Raw genomic sequence first — 8,723 nt, 5'->3', positions numbered from 1 at the left:
GCCTGGTAAGATTCACCTTTTATAAACAACTCTGGTGGCAGCTCAGAGGAGAGCATGGGGTTTCTTTTAGGATCCATCAGGGAAGGTGTAAATAGGGAACCAGAACTTGGGGTACAGACTGTACCTGACACCACTCCGGAAACAGGGCTTCACAGAGCAGAGGAGCGCCAATGAGTGAAGGGGATAATTTCAGAACAAATAAAATTTTGCCATTTAAAATACCATTCAAGGGGCTTCCCTGGTGGCGCAGTGGTTGGGAGTCCGCCTGCCGATGCAGGGGACGCGGGTTCGAGCCCTGGTCCCGGAGGATCCCACGTGCCGCGGAGCGGCTGGGCCCGTGAGCCACAATTACTGAGCCTGCGCGTCTGGAGCCTGTGCTCCGCAACAAGAGAGGCCGCGATAGTGAGAGGCCCGCGCACCGCGATGAAGAGTGGCCCCCGCTTGCCACAACCGGAGAAAGCCCTCGCACAGAAACGAAGACCCAACACAGCCATAAATAAATAAATAAATAAATAAATAATTTAAAATACCATTCAAGTAATTGGACCAGCGGCAAAGCGTTACCTGGTAGCTTGTTTTTTGAGGTGCTTACCATGTGCCAGGCCCCATGCTGAATTTTAGCTGTGTTTTCTCCTTCAGTGCCAACAAAAGCCCTGAAACTGTTTCTACTTTGCAGACAAGGAGACGATGGTGAAAGTACTAAACCTGGGCTCCTGAGCACTAACCAGCTTGTGGGGAGACAGCGTCCGACCACCGTGTGGCTCACCCCCTTTGTTGTACAGATGAGGAGACTGAAGAAAACGAGGGTCATGGACTCATAATAATTGGTGGTGTTAGAATTCGAACAGTAATAACCTGCCAGGCATTCCTCCTGCTACACCACACTACCCTGTGTGGAGACTCATTCATTTGTTCACCTCATAACAGTGTACTAACACTGTCACAGTGCGCTCACTCTGGAACCGGCAACTCAAATGAGTATCAAGAGATACTCATTTGATCCTCACCACAACGCTTTTCTCCAATTTATATTTGACGACACAGGCACAGAGAAGTTATGACTTGCCGGGCACCAGATACCTATTGATTGAGCACCTGCTATGTGCCAGACCCTGTTCCAAAGGACAGAGATACAGCCGTGAACAAAACACAGCCCTGCCCCAGAGAGCTTACATGCTAGACATGGGAAGTTCTTGTAGATCATAAAGGCCAGGGGGCTGGAAAAGTAAAGCAGGGCAGGGGGACAGAGTAGATGCCCTTGGAGGTCTGTATGAAAAGAAAGGGCAGGTTATACTTGCTAATAATTTAAATAAACGTTGCAGCCCAACTCGCCTAAAGATCTTCATGATGCACACTGAATACAGTGACTGCAAACTCTTATTTTTTATTGTCCTGTGGCTACATCAGAACCCTTGAGCCTGAGGTACCGAGATCAGGAAGATGGTTTTCTGAATGCCAGGCGTTCAGAGCTGGCAGACCGTGGACACCGCAGAAGCCCCTTGTCCCTTTCAACGTTAACCTAATAAATATTAATATCCGGCTCTGGTGACTAGTGCACAGGTTCGCATTGCAGCCTCGGCGGCGGCTGGACTGTTCCAGCTCCGCCCCGATCTCCGCCCTACACTCTGGGCGCGCAGCCTGTTGACCCGCCGGGGCTCCCCGAACACGCTTACGGTCGGCCCGCCTCGCGGGGCGCCGGCCACATCCGGGGCTCGGGGGCCCGCGCGGTTGCCATGGCAGCGGGGTCGCGGCGGGCGCGCTGGCAGGCCCCGAGGCTGCTGGCAGCCTGGCGGTCGGCGGAGCCCCAGAACCGGACGGCCGTACCCGCAGCGCCTAGGGGCGATCGGGCAGCGCCGCCGCCATGTCCCTGAGCACCGGGGAGCCGGCCTCGGAGACGGTAAGCGCGGAGGACGGGGAGGTCCCCTGGCTGCCTCCCCTCGCCGGGGCGCGGGCTGGAGGAAGGGGGCGCAGGGCCGGCGACCGCCGGTGACTACTGCCATTATTGTTACCGAATAAGAGCGGGCCTCCGGCCCCCGCCCGCGTGCGGCTGGCGGGGCGTCGCCGCCCCTCGCCCAGCCTCCAGCCGCCTCTAGTCCCCCGTTCGTCCTTGCACTGGCCGTCGCTTCCAGGAAGCCCTCCCGGACACTGCGCCCTCGCTGCTCGGCGCCTGCGAAGCCGGGCCTGTGCCGAGCCAGCGACCGCGGCCCGCCAGGTGACAGAGCTCACTGCCTAAGTGTCCGCCCACCCCGTGCCTCCAGGGCGGGGGACTTGGTTTACCTAGTGTTTCTGGCGCGCCAACCGTCTGCTGGAGACATCATTGTGGATGAATAAACTGCATTCCAGTGGCGTGGGGTGGGGTGGGGGAGAACAAGGTAAAAAACAGATCATGTCCATCAAGTCAGAAAGTGGAAAGTGCGCTGCAGAAAATAAAACAGCCCATGTAACGGAGGTGGTTTGGGGAGGCTGCTTTAGACTGGGTGCCAGGAACAGCGACTTTGAGAAGTTGGAGTGTCCTGATGTCACTGATGAGAAGGAGGCAGCCTGGTAAAGATCAGAGAGCAGTGGGACCAGCAGGTGCAAAGGTCCTGGGGTGGGAAAGTGCAGTGGTTCCAGGGCCTGAAAGAAAGTTGCTGGGATCTCCTCAAGGGCATGGGTGTGGATGGAAGGGAGCCATGGGCCTGACCATGGAGAGCCTTGCAGGCCATGCACGGAGTTTGAATTTATTCGGGCCACAGTGGGAAGCCTTTGGAGGGCTCCAGACAAAGGGAACTTGGCTCACTTTGCTTCCTTCTCCCAGAGATGGCAGTACCCAGCATGGCTGTACAGAGCTCACCCCAAGCAGGGGCTCAGTGCTGCTGCCACTGGAGCTGCTGAAGTGTCCTACTTGTCCCTCAAGGCACCAAGTCCTGCCGCATCTGGAAGGCCTGCCCGTCTACAGTGGCCTCAGTTACTGCTCCTTCAACTTCTCGTATTGTGATTATAAACGTTATTCATGCCCAGTAGAGAAAATCAATTACCCATAATCTAACTGCCTACAGAAAACCACAGTTAATGTTTGGTGTATTTTCTTCTGACCATTTTTAATGCATCTTTTTTTTTCATATGCTTTTTAAAACTTGAGATCATATTTATATTGTTTTGTAACCTTTGCCATTTCATTTATTCCTAGCATCTTCCCGCATCCACACATTTTCAAAAACATGATTTTTAAAATTCTAACTTTATATATATATACATATAACTAAATCACTTCGCTGTACACCTGAAACTAACACAACATTGTAAATCAACTCTACTTCAATTTTTAAAAAAAAAACAACATCAAAGACAAATACTGTATCATCTCACTTATATATGGAATGTAAACAGCAAGGATTTACCGTATTGCACAGGGAACTATATTCAATATCTTGTAATAACCTATAATGGAAAAGAATTTGAAAAAATATATGTCTAATATAACTGAATCACTTTACACCTGAAACTAACACAATGCTGTAAATCAACTATACTTCAATTAAAAAAAATTTTTTTTTTAAAACTCTAACGTGGGAATTCCCTGGCGGTCCAGTGGTTAAGACTCCGTGCTTCCACTGCAGGGGGCATGGATTTGATCCCTGGTGGGGGAACTAAGATCTCGCCTGCCGTGTGGCGCGGCCTAAATAAATAAATAAATAAATAATCTCGACAGTTATTCCTCATGCAAAAATGGAAAGATAATATTTTTTAAAAATAAAAATAAAAATGCTAACCTAATAGGATACCCCTATTTTAACTCTCCATTTCCTTGCTTTTACTCTTTTTTTTTTAATTTATTTATTTTATTTACATTTATTATTGGCTGCATTGGGTCTTCATTGCTGCGCACGGGCTTTCTCTAATTGCGGCAAACCGGGGCTACTCTTCCTTGCAGTGCGAGGGCTTCTCATTCCGGTGGCTTCTCTTGTTGCCGAGCTCAGGCTCTAGAGCACAGGCTTCGTAGTTTTGGCGCATGGGCTTAGTTGCTCCGTGGCATGTGGGATCTTCCCGGACCAGGGCTCGAACCCGTGTCCTGTGCATTGGCAGGCAGATTCTTAACCACTGCACTACCAGGGAAGCCCGCTTTTACTCTCTTGTTTTCACGTTTGTGCTGTTAGAAACAATGCTGCTGTAAACGTTCTTGCACATAGAAGCGTTTGTTAAGCCCCTTATACATGCCAGCCTCTGAGGACACAAAGACAAGCTGAGCCCCAGTGCCTTGGTCTCCAGGAACCCAGTCTGTGGAAGAGGCTGGGGCAGGGCTCTTTGGGCATTTAGGAGACTCGCCGCCCTTGGCCCAGGCTGACTGGCGATTTCTCTGCTGAGCTTACGTCTGTTCTCAAGCAGGCAAGAACCTCTTGTGAACAGGCACTGTGCAGTCTGTCCAGTCCCCCGAGTCCCTTGGAACACAGCCGCCGCTGGGCTTGCTCGTGAACTTCACAGAGCTCTTACCGCGGTGCCAGGGAGCCCACTGTGCTGTGGCCGTGAGCAGGCCCCGCTGGCCAGGGCAGAGCCACAAGGGTGAAGTGGAGCCTGGGCGTGGTCCCTGGTGACTTAAGGGCCAACACTTCTAAAAGGGCTCACAGTTTCTAGAGCAAGATAATAAGAGCATTTACAGGGCGTTTACTACTTGTAAGATTCTCTGTTGCCTGCTCTACGGCTCTCCCTGCTCCAGAAGCCTTTGTCCGCCAGGTCCATCATCTGGGCCCTTCAAAAGTAGTTTCTATTGCCTGCTCTTTCCCCCTGTATATTGGTCACACTTGCCTGTTTCTCTGTATGTCTCATAGATTTTTGTTGAAAACTAGACATTTAGATAATATATTACAGCAACTCCTCCCCAGGGGTTGATGTGGTTTGCTCAGTGGTTCGTTTATTTGCCGAGTGACTTGGCTGAGCTAACTGTGTGAAGTCGATGTCCCCGCACCATGCGGCCTCTGTTCCCGTCTCAGATTTTTTCTTGTTTAAATCTTTTAGCCCAACTACCTAGGGGTTACCCTTGGGTCAGCAGAAGCCACTTGTTGGTCAGAGGTTGTGTTTCACTCCCTGGGCCGGTCAGATTTTTGCCCTTAACCATTGAGTGCTGTGTGTGTTTGTGTGTGTGTGTGTGTGTGTGTGTGTGTGTAGGCTGCTGTCACAGTTCAGGGGTTTACATTTTTGCCCACGTGCAATGGGGAACTAGCGCATATGGGTTTTCCCTCTCCCATCTCTCCTGAGAGGGCAACCTTGGACATGCGTGTGGTTCTCTGGACTTCCGGGGATGTCTGTCACTGTACTTTAAAGTTTTCTTTTTTTTTTTTTTTAATTTGTTTATTTATTTATTTGTTTTTGGCTGTGTTGGGTCTTCGTTTCTGTGCGAGGGCTTTCTCTAGTTGTAGCAAGCGGGGGCCACTCTTCATCGCGGTGCACGGGCCTCTCACTGTCGCGGCCTCTCTTGTTGCGGAGCACAGGCTCCAGACGCGCAGGCTCAGTAGTTGTGGCTCACGGGCCTAGTTGCTCCATGGCATGTGGGATCTTCCCAGACCAGGGCTCGAACCCGTGTCCCCTGCATTGGCAGGCAGATTCTCAACCACTGCGCCACCAGGGAAGTCCTGTCATTGTACTTTGAAGCCTGGCTTCCTGGGGTCTGCTCTCGGGGCAGCGTAGTTTATCATTCAGCCAGGGTTTGGTCAGCAGCTGGCCGAAGCCCCAGCACCACCAGGGCTCGCGCCCTTTGGTAGGTGTGGGTGCAGCGTGGGGACTGTTTCTGAGTCAGCCCAAGCCTGCTCTGACAGCACTCCGGTGCTTGCCGGCAGCCTCCCTGAGGCAGGTCGCTCACTGCGACCTCAGGAGGGTGCTCTGGGCTCTTCACCTTCTGGTTGCTCTGCCAGTGAGCTCTCTGCTTCATGACCGTGGAGCTGGGGGCCTCGGAATCTCTCCCCACATTGTCTTCGACTTGGCAATGGAATCAGGGAGGCGTGGAATTCTCCACTCTCTGGTACAAATACAGTCAGTCCCCTCGGCACAGCTGCCGTCCTGCCTCTCCCTTTGGGGAGGACCTCTGGGCCGCTGCACAGCAGGGACAGTGCAGTGTTTCCCCGGGGTGACACTCCTTCTGGGCCTGCCCCTCCCTGCATGGACCCTCTGCCCTACCAGCACAGGGGCAGTCTTAGCCTGCCGCCTCTGGGGTAGAGCTTACACCCTACTTCTGGGAGCTGGGGGCAGGGGATCCACCACCACCCCAGTTGTGTTGACTGCACCCGCCTGGAGGAGAGCCCTCTGGAGTCCCTTCTATCAGACGGAGCTGGGGAGCCGAGGGGTGCCCCTGACCCTCGACGTTCTTCCCTGGATTTAGCAGATTTTTTTGAATGAATTTTTCTCCATAGCTGTGTGCTTTTAGGTCAGTTTCCAGAAACCGCAAAAGATTGATTGTTTCGTGGCTTCTTCTGTTCAATGGTTGTTTGTTGAGGAGAGGGCCTTCCAAGCTCCTCACCCCACCATTCTGGAAGGTGCCTCCTGGATGAATGCATTCCTTCCCCGCTTTTACCGTATACTAAATCCCCGTTTGTTCCTGCATCTCTTTCTGGACACTGTGTCTTTTTTCCCCAGTGTTTTAATTAGTATATATTTAATGGTTTGAGAATCCTGGTAGGAGAACGTGTCCTCCTTGTCGACGAGGAAGCTGAGATGCAGAGGGGTGAGGGACATGACCAGCATCACCGCCCTGCGGATTCCTGACTCACGGTGCATGAACGCGATCTCACGCAGGAATGCGTGGCAGCTCAGATCATACTTGGAGACGGAAGAGTGACTCGGCCGTTAACGTGCTCTTTTGTTTTTTTTTTAATACTGTATATGGTCTCTTTCATGCTGCTGACTGAAGGGGTGGGTCTTGGGCTGTTCTATGATTTCAGATACTTATATTTTGCTTCTTTAGTTCCTTCTGACTGGCAGGATGGAGGGTAGCAGAGTTTGAGGGGGACTGACTGGGGGGGAAAGCGATGGTGTGGGTGAGCCCACCTATCAAGACATAGACCACTTTGTTTCGTTCACCACACACATAACCTCCTTCCCTCGTAGAAACTGCAGGTCCTTAAAAAGTTTTCAAGACTTTATTCAGAACAGAGAAGAGTGACAAGTATTCACAAAAGAAAGTGTTGCTACTTTTCTGTGCAGTTGTTAACAACTCACCTTCATGCTTGGCGGGCTGTCCTTTGTGATGCCAGGGGACCAAGACTGAGCTTTTGACTGGCTTTCCTGATCTCCTACATCGTATGTATACCAGTTCCCTGCCTTCCCTGCCTCAATTTTGCACATCATTTCCATATACTTGGTTCAATGAAAACTTTATAACTATCGTTTGCTATTTATACCTTAAAATGTCACCTGTTTAATGACATCAAAAAACTAATTCCGTGGCTGATTTTTTCAAGATTCTGTTTGTTTAGAACGCACTACCTTCCCCTCGTCCCCCGAATCCAGTCCCCTTGCACGCTTACGCTGGACTCTCCTTGTTTAAGAGGCACGCACCGGAAGGGTGCCCCCTGTTACAGCTGCCCCCCGTCCGTGTGATTGTGCGGCCGTACGTTTTTAGTAAAAGTTCAAGCGGCTAGCAGAACTGTTGCGAATGTACCGATAGTTAACCTTGTAGACGATACACGGGCTTTCCAGAATGCAGTCCAGTCCCGCTACAGCCCTACATGGACTCAGCTACACTCCAGACAGCTCGCTGAAACGTAATTACACCGCCACCCGGATACAGCATTATTGGTCCATAATAGGGGCATTCAGTCCTAACTTCAGTATCAGCAGTTTAGGTCAACTGTACAGTATGGTGAAGGGATTTTAGAAATTGTTCTGCTTTCTCTCTTTGTAGGGTTTAAACCTGAGTAAGTGTGTTAACACAGACACGTCATTCTCTTGGGAAAGTTCCCTTTTCTCCTTGACATGCTAGTGCTGGTGTTAGTACAGATTTTATTTTACTCCCTGGGCCAGGGCAGATCACTGGAATCAGAAGGTAGGAACCTCTATACGCCCAAATAACTCGTGTACTGATGGATACGTGAATGACTTTGATTGGTTCTCACCAGGATGCAGTCACAGGTTCCTTGTGCTTTGATACAAAGATGAAATCCTTTTATCAAGAACCGTTCGTTGGGGGAGGGATAAATCAGGAGTATGGGACTAACAGATACACGCTACTGTATATAAAATAGATAAACAACAACAATAGGATTTACTGTGTAGCTCAGGGAACTATATTCAATATCTTGTAATAGCCTATAATGAAAAGAATCTGAAATATGTATATATGTAATTGAATCACTGCTGTACAGCTGAAACTAACACAGTATTGTAAACCAACTATACTTCAATTAAGTTAAAAAAAAAAAAGCAGCGTTTGTCAATTCTGTGGAGGTGGTGTCGCTAGACTGACAGGCCTGGAGCAGCCCTGCCCGCAGAGTTTTGTTCTGTGTCCCCACCTGTGTCCCCACCTGTGCCTCCGGAGGCGACGGGACAGACTGGCCGCTCCTGCTGTGAGTGTCGTGGACGGATGGTCTGGGCTGGACGGGGGCTCTGCGGCCGCCGCACGGCCTGGCCCGGCCGCTCCCGCTCTGTCAGGGTGACTGTGGAGCCAAGCTGGCGCCTGAAGCTTTCGCTGTTTGCGTCTCTTCCTCCAGGGGGATGACAGCCTGTCTGCAATAACCTTCGACTCCGAATCCGAGACG

The 8,723-nt window shown here is 51.0% G+C and overlaps 1 long non-coding RNA gene across 1 annotated transcript; it reads left to right on the top strand.

The window, feature by feature from the left end:
- The first annotated feature begins 1,611 nt into the window (after nt 1–1,611).
- LOC130704852 (uncharacterized) lies at nt 1,612–8,723 on the top strand. Its single transcript, XR_009005350.1, has 2 exons — nt 1,612–1,897; nt 8,676–8,723. It is a non-coding gene; the product is annotated as an uncharacterized LOC130704852 (long non-coding RNA).

Source organism: Balaenoptera acutorostrata, chromosome 15 (assembly GCF_949987535.1).
Source record: "Balaenoptera acutorostrata chromosome 15, mBalAcu1.1, whole genome shotgun sequence".
In the NCBI taxonomy this organism is placed as follows: Eukaryota; Metazoa; Chordata; class Mammalia; order Artiodactyla; family Balaenopteridae; genus Balaenoptera; species Balaenoptera acutorostrata.
Note: the sequence above shows the minus strand (reverse complement) of the source record. Positions and strands in the feature narration are given on the sequence as shown.